The sequence below is a fragment of the Hordeum vulgare genome, chromosome 7H (genome assembly GCF_904849725.1).
Source record: "Hordeum vulgare subsp. vulgare chromosome 7H, MorexV3_pseudomolecules_assembly, whole genome shotgun sequence".
NCBI lineage: Eukaryota > Viridiplantae > Streptophyta > Magnoliopsida > Poales > Poaceae > Hordeum > Hordeum vulgare.
The window spans coordinates 482,369,897-482,383,304 of record NC_058524.1 but is presented as its reverse complement, the minus strand read 5'-3'; positions in this window follow the sequence as shown (position 1 = coordinate 482,383,304).

Genomic DNA, 13,408 nt, shown 5'->3' with positions numbered 1-13,408 from the left:
GTGTCATGCCGAGATGACAGCTGTTCCTTTGAGAGATACAATGCCACTTGAGGCAATTCAGTTGGAGACTGACTTGACATATGAGGAGAAGCCTGTTAAGATTCTGGGGACAACAGAGAGAGTTACTCGCACCAAGACAATCAGGTTATGCAAAGTTCAGTGGGATCATCATACCGAAGAAGAGGCTACTTGGGAACGAGAGGAGGATCTCAAGCAGGAACACCCACACCTATTTGCTAACCAACCCGAATCTCGAGGGCGAGATTCATCTTAAGGGGGGTAGGTTTGTAACATCCCAATTTTCTTAAATTCGGATGTTAATAGATCATTCATATGCATCTCATATTTTCCTATGAATTATTTGTTTATCTGAAAATTCTATTCATTATGCAACTGCGGGAAATTTATTGGAGTGGAGATAACATGACTTCTCCCCTGTCAAATAAGAAGTGCATAATGTTTAGAATATTATTTGGATTCACCGATTTGGTTTTGCAAATTTTATAATGTCCGAAATTATTATTTTTAGTTAAGGTTTCAAATGCTATTTGCGTGGCCTATTGCATTAAAACTATTTTTCAAAATATTGCATTAGGTGGAACTAGGTTCCTTTATTATTTATTAGGTGAATTTATTTTATATTTGTATATATATATAAATATATATATCTATATTAGATTTTTAATATATATATATATATTAGATTTTTAATATATATATATATATCTATATATATACTTATATATATATATTACTATATGCATTTTTTAAATATATATGTATATATTTTTGTATACATATATTTTTTTTGTTTGTTTTTCTTTAAAAAAATATATCATTTAGTTATTTACTTTTTGTGGTTTTATAAAAAAAACACACCAGGGGCCAGCCCACCAGCACCAAGCTGGCAGGTCAGTGCCCTAGGCACCACCAGCCAGCGCACTTGCACACCACATGCCCACGAGCCCAGGCACTAGCGAGCGAGGCTCACATCGCCCCAGGGACATCCCAGCGCACACGAGCCCCTGGCTCGTTAGTTGACCGAGCGCCACAGCTCCACCCCACGTGCCCCATTGAGCAGCGAGCGCAAGAGCAGGCTCCATCGCCCCAGCCCCAGCGCCCCATCTATCGTGTCCCTAGTCGGACTCCTTCCCCGAGCCGCAGGCTGCCTCGCCAGGACTTCCGCGAGGGCATAAATCCCAAGGACCGAAGCCCCAGGAACAGAAGCCTCTGCTCCTGATTCGCACAGAGCATCCGCCTTTCTCGCCGAGGAACCCACCGCAGACCACCACCGGAGCACCACCGGAGTTCACCCGTGTTCGTCGGAGTTCGCGGAGCCACCGTCACCGGAGTCCGTTCGACCACCACCGGAGCACCGATGGAGGAGCCACACCGAGACGGTTCCGTTTTCCCCGCTGTTCGTTGTGAGAACACACGCACGAGCCGATTCATCAAACCCCGATGAACAGCTTCTGGGCGAATAAAATCTGTTTTTAATCTGTTTTTAGCTTTGTCAGATTCTCGATAAAATTTTGAAACACGTTTATCTTTTTACTCGTAACTCCATTCAGGAAATTCTTTTTCCTGTGATCTCGTATTGATGAGTAGAACATGTTAGAACCAGTAGTTTTGGCCATATTTTGCAAACCGTTCATCTGGTTTAGTTGATTCTTTTGTGTTGTCATCGGATCAGCATGTAGATGATTTTATACCTGCTGCCATGCTATTTATGCTTTGGTTTTAAACAAGTTGTTTTATTGCCGATGGTTTTATTTGGTGTTATGTGATTGTGGTGATTGATTGGTGTGATTGTTTGCAACGTGTAGATTGTGCGGAGTGCGACGCAAACTATTGTCAGGAGTGTGACTTTCTGAACCAGAATCAAGGCAAGTTACATATTGATCATCCTTTACCTATTATTTTTCTATGTATGTAGTATTATATCACCCTATCAAAATTATGCATGTATAGGAATATTTTTATTGCTATGCTATGGAGCTATATTCCCTTGTCATGAAGATCGTGTTAGATATATTTTGCTATGCTATGTAGACGGGGATTGGTTTCTGTATTCAATTAGATTATGTGAGGATTACTACAAAATAAATTTGAGTAGTAATTAAGGATATAATACACCTCTGGGCGGATATGGTATTGCTGGGTGGTTTCAAGAACATCATGGTTTCTACCCTCTGAATGTAAGTGGAATGCCGCCCAGGTTCAAAAAGATCAAACAGACTTAGTGACTAGTAGCTTCCTTGTGCGACCACTGGCTATTATGGGCTCTGGCTTAGTTGATCAGTCGTGGAAACCTTACCCGGATGTGCCAGCTGATGTAGCTATGATAGGTGGGATGGGCCTCCTGTGGGACTAGGTGACTGCTTCTGAAAGACTTCGTCTCAATCTTCGGGTTGGGTCCAGTGGGTACAGCGTACTAACCTCTGCAGAGTGTATAAACTAATCGTGATTAGCCGTGTCCCCGGTTATGGACAATTTTGAGCAACTAGGCCATTACAATTGTTGGATGATCTTGACAGATGACACACTTAATATGTCATGCCTAGGATGCGACCCTATCCTCAATTTGGCACGAAGGCCTTGTCAGGGATAGAAGCGCATCTCGTCGTGTCGCAAGAATGGATATCGTTACAAGTACATGTACTGAAAAGAAGAGATATATATACAGAGTTGGCTTACACTCGCCACAAGCTACATCACAGTCACATCAGTACATTACATAATCATCAAGAGTAAGAGTAGGGTCCGACTACGGACGAAAACAAACGACAAAAGAAGAACGACGTCCATCCTTGCTATCCCAGGCCGCCGGCCTGGAACCCATCCTAGATCGATGAAGGAGAAGAAGAAGAAGCAACTACAAATGTACAATCAACGCGCTCGCGTCAAGTAACCTTTACCTGTACCTGCAACTGGTGTTGTTGTAATCTGTGAGCCACAAGGGACTCAACAATCTCATTTCCAAAGGTATCAAGACTAGCAAAGCTTAATGGGTGAGGCATGGTTAAGTGGTGAGGTTGCAGCAGCGGCTAAGCATATATTTGGTGGCTAAACTTACGAGTACAAGAAATAAGAGGGGGATGATCTACGCATAACGGACGTGAACTACTGATAATCAAATGAATGATCCTGAACACCTACCTACGTCAGACATAACCCCACCGTGTCCTCGATCGGAGAAAGAACTCACGAAAGAGACAGTCACGGTTACGCACACAGTTGGCAAGTTTTAATTAAGTTAAGTTCCAGTTATCTAGAACCAGTGTTAAACAAAGCTTCCACGTTGCCACATAACCGCGGGCACGGCTTTCCGAAAGATTTAACCCTGCAGGGGTGCTCCAACTAGTCCATCAGAAATTACCACAAGCCACATAGAAATCTTCAATCGCGAAGCTCACGATCTCGTCGGATCCCCTAGTGGAAAACCTCAACTCTGAGATTACCCAAAGCATCACCGGAATCCTGATGCACAAGATATCTCGTCAAAGGTAAAACTAATCCAGCAAGGCCGCCCGACGTGTCGACGATCCCGATAGGAGTCGCGTACCTCGTTTTCAGGACACGGCGGATGAGCTAGACATCGGGATCGCTAAACCTCCGGGTGACCAGAGGGGCGCCGGACATCGCTCAGGTGGGCCAACACTCATGAGGAGCATTGGCCCAGGGGTTGATTAAATTATCCTCGGGGCCCGGGAAGTCCCTATGAAATTTTATAAGGTGATTAGGCAAATGTAGTACCAAAGTTGGGCCTTGCCAGACCAGCTTTAATCTAAAACGAATTATCAAGGGGGTCCCCATAACAACCCCGATCGTGTTAGGAGCGCTCATTTATGGAACATAACACCGATAGCCGAAACTAAGGGGGCAAAGGTGGAACAAAGCACCAGGCTAGAAAAAGGTCGAGCCTTCCACCTTTTACCAAGTATATAGGTGCATTAAATTGAATAACATTTAATATGCTGATATAACAAGGAACCCATGCTTTTGCATGGAAGCATCTGCACCTACAACTAGCAACGCTAACAACAGGGTTAAGCAAGCGGTATCATAGCCAATCAGTGGTTTGCTAGGTTGAACAGGTTGAAGGTTATCATGGCATTGTTGAGAGGCTGAATTTAACAGGTGGTGGGCAACGAGACATAAACGATAGAAGCAATAAACTAGCATGGCAATGATAGTAATGGTATCTAGGGAAATGGTCATCTTGCCTGAGATCCCGCTTGGAAGAACAATGCCTCCGTGAAGCACACGAACCGACGTAGTCGAACCGGTCCTCACAATCCGGCACGCTGCGGAACTCTATCGAGACGAAGCAAGCCGGAAACACAAATCAACACACGGAATTCCCCACACGATGCACAACACATATGATGCATGAGCTGCTGAAAACATGCAAGTCACGGCATGACAATCCACACAATCAACCACTACACATTAAGTGAAGTTCAATATGCAACGAGTTGCATATTGACGAAACTCCACGTTAATTATTTAGTTCACTCCTGGTTATTAACACGGCAATATTAATGTTTGCAAACATGCAAGAGGTGAAGCGTAATTAAACTACTTATCTAGGCATTTTAAATGAGATCGGAAATGACATATAGCACCTCCGAAACGACCTCACATGTTAATTTACAATTCTGTCCAGATCTGAACTAATGCATTTAATTAGTTGTTAAACAGCAAAACAAATAGGTTCACATGATTGTACGCGTCATGTCAAGCAATCTACACATAGAGAACATCTCCAACGGAGCTACGGAACAAAAGATACAAGCACCGCAAGATATGATGGCATGGATGCAATATGTGTGCGACGGCGGTCACGAGCACTTCAAAACATACAACCAGCAAGAGAAAATGAAACTACACGAGATTCTAAGCAAGTTTCATGTAGGACACGATCAAATCGGAGCTGCGGTTCAAAAACTACGAGCAAAACAAGAAATCACTACAATCTGCCAAAATCAGCCACATATCATTTTCTACGCCCCACAACTACGGCTACACAACTCCGATATGCTCAAGAAAGGCATGGCACGGAAGAGGGCAAGAAGCACTACTACAAACAACTAACAAAAACTAGCATGGCATCATGGATCACTAGGGAAAGAAGACACAAAATGGCATCTCACACACTATTTCAGACTTATTGAAAATTACACCTCATGAAAGTGCAGTTTTCGATCTGAAGCAATATTGACAGAAGCAAATCCTAAGCTACAGGTCCCCAAATGGCATGAAAATTTACAGCATGCTAGAGAAACACAAGGGGTACAACTAACTCCATTGGACCAACTTCAAAAGAGCTACACATCACAAGATACAAGCAAGACAAGACAGCAACAAAATATAACAGATTCTAGACTTGGAAATATTTCAGCTACTCTAAAACATCACTATTTCTAGCAACTTGAGAGCAAGCAAACCACACCTAAACATGCATTTCTATTGCAAACAAAAATACCAGGGGCTAAACAAAACATCTAAGAAGAACTCCCTAGTTGACAACTAATTCAAACGAGGCACGGAATAAATCCTACGAATTAAACAAAAGGGCAACTTAGCAAAACATCTCGAGAACTAACTTGCTCTAATGCTAAAAGTAATTGCACAGAAAAATCCATGGGATTTTGCTACCCCGGAAACATATAAAATATGTGGGGTTTGCAACACAAAATAATGCCGCACATAAATGCGAGAAAAATAACCTATACGCGGGAAAATAAATTACGTGCAAATCCCTACACGTAAAAATACAATTGACCGCTCTAAAATACATGCAAAAATGATTCCTAGAACGTGGACATTTAATCTACGGCATTCGAGCAACCCGGTCTTGCGCGAAAAATGAATACGACGTCTATCCTATCCAGACAGCACGCTAATCTATGCATTTGACATGTCAAACAACGTCAAATAATTATGCAAGTTTTATAAACGGGTTCTATGCATAAAATTACATGAAAACCATATGCTACACGTTCCGATCCAACACACGGAATAGAAACTACGGGCATTCGAATATACGTTATTTTTCTGGAATTTATATTAATTCCGAAAAATCCCTAAATTACTAACGGGCCTAATCAGTCTACCGGGCCGAATAGCGCACGGGTGCAGGACAACTAATTCGCGCCACGGGCGTCATATAGCCAAGAGAGAAAAAAAAGGAACAAGCTCACCTTGGGCCGTGGAGAAGGGGTGTTGGAGGTGGGCTCCGAGCTGGGGCTGGGGCGCTGGTTGCAGGCCGAAGGGAAGGAGGCCGGTCGGGCCTGGAGCCACCCTGGGCCGGCTCGGGGCCCAGGCGGGAGGGAGGAGTTGGGCTGCGGCCCAACTGGCGCCGCGAGGAGACGAGGCGCTCCCGTCGGGCTCCTCCCGAGCGGGATCCGAAGGTGGCGGCGGCGGTTGCCGGCGACGACGTGGCGGGGCTGAGGCGCCGGCACGGGCGGCCAAGGGACGCGGAACCCACCGGATTAGGCCGCCGGCAGGCCGAGAAGCGGGGGAAACCGCGCGGCGGGGCGAGGCGACAACAGGCGGCGGCGGTCCTGGCAGCTCGGGCCATGGCTGGCGGTACTGTCGCGGCGAGCCGCCGGATGCTGCGGTGGCCGGCCCCGGCAGGCTGCGGGGTCGCCGACGGCGTAGTGGCAGGAGGCGCGGCGCGGGCTATTGGGCGGGGCTGCGCGCGGGAGGTGCACCGGAGGCGAGGCGGCGCGCCATGGGGGCTGGGCAGAGGTTGTCCCGGGTCCAGATCAGTTTCGGCGGGCCTGACCCGGGCTCGGGCGGGCCCGACGGCTGGAGGAGGGAGACAGGGAGGTGGAGGCTAGGGTTTGGTGGGGTTAGCATGGGAAACGAGGAGAGGGTTAGGTTAGCCTAAAATTTAGGAGGGGTGTCTATTTATAGAGAAAGGGGGGCTAGGGTTAGCCGGAATTTCCTTCCGGATCCAACCGCGGGGTCGCTTTCGAACGTTTCCGTACACGGGAATGGGTACGCGGCCGTGTAGAGGGGGTATCCGGAGACGAGAGGGAGAACGGGCGGTGCGGCACGAATTTTTTAAAACACCGACAGACGTCCGACGGTAGACCGAATACGGTGCCGCTACGGTCGACCGTTCGGGTACCAGACGGACTCCGATCGTGACGAAATTTGACAGGCGGCCTACCTATATATAAATAAAACCGCACGCCAAATTTCAGCTCAATCGGAGAAAGTTTTATACACGCTTTAAAAACAGAGTTACGACGGTGCCGCAGGCGCGTGCGTGTGCGGTCAGGTTCGGAACGAACGACGACATTAACCGGCAACTAACAACGGATGCAAGTTTGAAAACGGGCGGCAACGGGATGCCGATGCAATGCTGATGATGCGAATGATGCGATGATGATGCGACAAAATAAAACAGACACACGACGAAAACGGAAAGGAAATGGAATCTTTTGGCACGTCGGCATCGGGCTGTCACAACTCTCCTACACTACAAGAGGATCTCGCCCCGAGATCCAAGAATGAAAGGGGAAGAGGAGGAGAAAGAACAAGAGGTAAAAACTTAGTCGCTTCTTGACAAATGAGTGAAACCAACGATCCTTGAAGGTTGCAAAGAGATGAGGACTGATATGGGAAAGAAGCAAAAATTCAGGAAAATTTCAGCAGCACTTCGGTAGGAAAATGGGACAAAAAATTCGATAAGATGGAAGAAATAGACAATATTCACAATAAACAAGTAAATAGAGCAAGGGAACACCATGATCTTGATAGAACAAGATGATAGACCCAAAAGAGCAACATCACAAAGCCTCCGGAACAATAGAATAGGGACTAGCTCAAGCGGAAGAAGAGAATGAAGAACGGAATGACAACTACTAACTCCAATGAACTTGGCAAGCATCCTTGCAAGAAGAATTGGACGAAGTTGTTGGAAAAAAAACAACAAAAAGAACAAGATAGTAGTGGGCTTAAGGAACACATCTCACATTTATGAGGTGTCAACCAACCACTAAAAGAAACAAGGATTGATTGGGAGAAACAAGATATGAACAATTTATTACACCAAGATGATACCTTGAGAACTTGGGTAATTCATAATCACCATAATAGCAACATCCTTAGACAAGCTTTAGGTGAAGTCCGAACCAAGATAGCTCAATGAAGAAATCATGGGTTGAAATATCTCATGATCAAAGAATTGGTGGGTTTAATTATCTCATACTTGAAAGGGAATCTCTTCGAGGCTCCTACACTAACAAGAATGCTATAATACCACCTCAAAGGATAAAGGAAGACAAATGCACTGAAATACAAGGGAAAGAATGTTTGAGGTACTCCAACAAGAATCTTGAAGAACACTTCATAATGAATTGAAATCTTGATGAATCACCATGAAGGACCTCCGTATACAAATGAACGATGCAAAGATAACAAGGTAGAAAAGAATAAGATTATGACCTTGCCAGGATTTAGATGAAGCTTCACAAAGAGATACTTGACAAAACTTGGAACTCCGGAAAGAAAAGATAAGAACACTTGAGAAAAAGGAATTGATATCATGAGCCACTCCGAAAGGAAGATTGAAAATACTATGAAACATGAATAAGAATTATGTTAAGCTAATCCTTCATCAAGTTAAATTGACGACAATCAACGGATTTAGCATACAACTTATTCCTCTTGAAAGAATCTTGAAGAGACAGAGAGATAAATAAAGCACAAAATAGAAGAAATGTTGCAAGAAACACCGGTAACAATTCACAATTGAATGGGAACACCACGAATTAATGGAGAAACATGAGTGTCGTGGTTTTGCCACGGCAGATGTCCTCGTGAAAGGACTTAATACTGGAGCCATCGCACCTTGGTGGCGACTCAAAGGGGTTAAGCTGGAGAGACACGGCGATTTACCCAGGTTCGGCCCCTCGAGAGGAGGTAATAGCCTACGTCCTGCTTTTGTGTGTATTGATGTGGATTCGATTACAAGGGGGGCGTAATTCGCCAAACCTAGCACTCGATGATTTCTAACCTGCCCTCTGTCCCCCGGGACTCGCCTTTATATACAGGTCGATCCCCTAGGGTTTACAAGGATTCTTTCCTTCCTACAACTCGTGAACCCTGTGGTCTCTAAGTCACCATCTTCCGAAGCTTGGAGACCTTCCAAGAGCCATAACCGTCATACGACCTTGATTCGGCCAAAACGAGGCCCAACTAAATGTTTGGGTGAATCGCCAAATGGATAACCCGGCCCAACTAGGGCGGGTCATCCACAGGTAATATCCCCAACATTAGGCCCCAAATTGACTTGAACTTTTCTTTTTCATGCCAATACCACTGCTCCATTGAAGGCGATTCATCCCTCATTTTTCTTCATATGTCAGAAATTGTACACCCGACAATCAACGGATTTAGCATACAACTTATTCCTCTTGAAAGAATCTTGAAGAGACAGAGAGATAAATAAAGCACAGAATAGAAGAAATGTTGCAAGAAACACCGGTAACAATTCACAATTGAATGGGAACACCACGAATTAATGGAGAAACATGAGTGTCGTGGTTTTGTCACGGCAGATGTCCTCGTGAAAGGACTTAATACTGGAGCCATCGCACCTTGGTGGCGACTCAAAGGGGTTAAGCGGGAGAGACACGACGATTTACCCAGGTTCGGCCCCTCGAGAGGAGGTAATAGCCTACGTCCTGCTTTTGTGTGTATTGATGTGGATTCGATTACAAGGGGGGCGTAATTCGCCAAACCTAGCACTCGATGATTTCTAACCTGCCCTCTGTCCCCCGGCACTCGCCTTTATATACAGGTCGATCCCCTAGGGTTTACAAGGATTCTTTCCTTCCTACAACTCGTGACCCCTGTGGTCTCTAAGTCGCCATCTTCCGAAGCTTGGAGACCTTCCAAGAGCCATAACCGTCATACGACCTTGATTCGGCCAAAACGAGGCCCAACTAAATGTTTGGGTGAATCGCCCAATGGATAACCCGACCCAACTAGGGGGGGTCATCCACAGGTAATATCCCCAACATTAGGCCCCAAATTGACTTGAACTTTTCTTTTTCATGCCAATACCACTGCTCCATTGAAGGCGATTCATCCCTCATTTTTCTTCATATGTCAGAAATTGTACACCCGCCATTGGGCACTGAAAATCCCTTAAGTCGCCAAACCATTACTGATTGGCTTCTTCTTATTCCTCGATTTTCGGGAAGACAGTCACAACCCCAATGGATCTTTAGCGCATCGTTATCCCGAAATCTTCGGCACGCATTTATAGCGAATCTTTTTATCCCCCGACGGTTCCCACTCACGGCGCCTCGATTCCAATACCTGCCTTGATAAATAGGCCAGGGGGGACAGAACTGGCGCTTCCCACCTACCAGTCCCGTCACCTTCCTCCCCACCTGCGCAGCGAGAAAACCTCATCGCCCCCGAGGAATCCGCCGCCGACCGTGCTTTCGGCCTTCACGCAAGGAGCTTCGGTGCTTCCCGTAGGCTTTCACTGTCGTCCAGTCTCGTGCCGCAACCAACACATCCGCCATCGTCGTCGTTTACTGCATCGCCGTCGACCACCTCGCCATTCACCACGAACTCCGCCGCCGCCGAAGACCTCTTCGCTCGACGGGACGCCCGAGCTTCTCCAACAAACTCCATCACCGTCGGCTCCTTTTACCCGAAAGCATCAGGTTAGGCCTCCGCCCATTTTTAGGAGTAGATTCAATCTCCGCTTGAAACTCCAGCCATTGCCATGTTCTTGATGCTCCTTGCGTACAGACGCCGCTTACTCTGAACCGATCAGCATGAATGTTGATAGGATAGCTAATGTTTCGAATACCTTTACTTATCCGCCTTTACTTGTGAATCTTTGAAAATAATGTTTTCACCAAGCGAAGGGCGTCATCTGATAATAAACTGCTGCGTCCATTCATTTTTCTTAGGTTTTCTCGTCTGCCTGGTAGATCCATTCTTTAGTTACTGTTTGCAAAAAGTTGTTTATAATCTTCATACCCTGGCACTTCAAACGAACGCCTTTACCATCTTTAGAACGTAGTCCTTGTGAATAGCCACACTCCGTAAGTCGCCATAGTGACCCAACTCGGCCCTTTGATCTGGCGGGTCAACCCCTTCCTTAATCAAAGTACTCGGCGAGTCAAATGAACTGATTTCATCCCATACAATAGATGTTCAAGGCATGTAATTTCATACTTCATTTATTTGTAGCATGGGCGCCGTCTTGAAGAGTGACTGGTTCCTACCAAGGTCGATGACACCATATTAGCCGATTATGTGAAAACGGGCAGCTTGGATCCTCAGGATGTTATTGGCTGGCGCACCGGGTTCGGAGAAGATCTCCCTAACCCCAAAGAAGGGGAAATAGTCGTTTTTATTGAACACCTGGAGCGAGGTTTTAAGCCGCCCGGATCAAAGTTTCTTAGGGACGCCATGACTTTCATGAACGTCCGCCTCCAGGATTTGGGACCCAATTCCATAAGTAACTTGTGCCAATTCCAAGTTTTCTATGAGGCTTATCTGCGGATTGAGCCCTCTGTTCCTTTATTCTGGCATTTTTTTCATCTGAATCACCAAACAGAATTCCACAACGGCCCCAGCTTGGAACTCGACGACGTCAATGTCCAACGCCGCAGGGATAGCCCGTTCCCTTCACTCGCCATGCCTAGCCATCCCAAAGGTTGGGGCGAGTCTTGGTTTTACTGTCAAGAGACGTCTCCTGCCGGCGAAAACAAACTTCTGGGCTACAGGCCAACTCGCCTTCCGACCAACTTCAAGCTTCCAGACAAGCTCACCGAGGAGGAAGAATCGGAATTCATCCCGATATTGTCTGAATTAAGATCCTTGACGAACAACGGCCTTACTGGGGTCGACCTAATCCGCTGTTGGGTCGAATGGCGTATCCTCCCTCTAAGCCGCCGGGACGGTCTGATGTGTGAATTTGATGGCACCCTGGATCATCCTCAATGTTATTTCCATACGGCTTTAACAGAAAAGGACATTGTTACCATTATCAAAAAGCTGACTAGCGAGCCTGCGGGAAAATGCGGCCAAATCGGCCTCAAGCCTTTCTGCAAAATTAACCCGGCGACCAAGGTGAACAAACCTAACCCGCCTTTGGTCTTTACTCTTTATGCTTCATTTGTATTGTGGTTTCGTAACATATGCCATTTCAGAAAGGCGATAAGTTCTGGTCCAGGAAGCCCAAAAGGCCATCCATGAAAAATGTTAGGCCGCCCTCAAAGAAAACCAAGGGTAAGGGCAAATCTGCTGCGGCTGAGCCATCCGAAGTCGATGAATCTCAAGTCGGTGATGCACTTTCGGAGGTAAAAATTCGTCCTCTTTCCACTCGCCATCCATTACTGTTAACCTTTGTATTTATATCTCTCCCTCTCCTTGTAATAGAATGAAGAAAACGAAAGCCAGGAGGACTCTGTTGAGGTAATTTATGTTTCCTCCGATTCATCTCCTTCTCCTCCTAAGCCGGCCAGGAGAATTTGTGGGAAAGTTCCCTTCTCACATCCAAATGCTTGTTTGGACCCAAATTTCTACTGAAGAAAGCATAGCATACCTCAAATCGGAAAACACGAAGTCACTCCGGCGATCTGGTATCCGGCTTACGAGCAACAAACAAAAGGAAACCAAACGAGGTACTTTATGAATAACAATTCTTCATGTCTCTTTGGACCATGCTTGTAAACCGCCTGTATTATTGACGTATAATTCTTGAAGGATTCTCCTCCCACATCTGGCGACTCACTGATGTCGACACTTCCACCAATGATTCGAGTTCCAGGGTAAGTCTTTTGATAACCTTGCTTTGAATCTTGAGAGTAATGAACATTCAGTTCCTTAATGTGCTTATTCCCTCTTTTTAGGGCACAAGCCAAGAAAAGAAAAACCAGTGGATCAACTCCTGTCGCAACTTCAGAACCCATAAAAGAATCAACTCCGATTCAAGACAACCCGGATCAAACTGAGCCTGAAAATCAAATGGATCTTCCTGAGTCATCGAAGGAAACAATGGATACCCCTAAGCCGCCAAGTCCATTGATGACAACAGAAGACCCAGATGTTGTGGTTATTACTGGTACCGGCTTTTCTAAGCCGACGGCAACAGTTTTGTCCAAACATGTAGCATCCTCCTCTCAAGCCATTCCTGAGTCTGAGCTCTCCAAAGCGAAGCTTTCCGAATATGAATATCTGGAGTTTAAGGAACTCTACTCTGGCTTTGCAAGTCGCCTGGAGGCGAGCTATGAGATGGAGAAAAGCCTGCTGCGGATGTTAAAAAATAAACATGAGGTAAGTTTTGTTATACTATATTATTCCCATTAACCCCAAGGGCCGGGTCATCAGTAAAAAGATGAGCCGGGTCTTGAAAAAT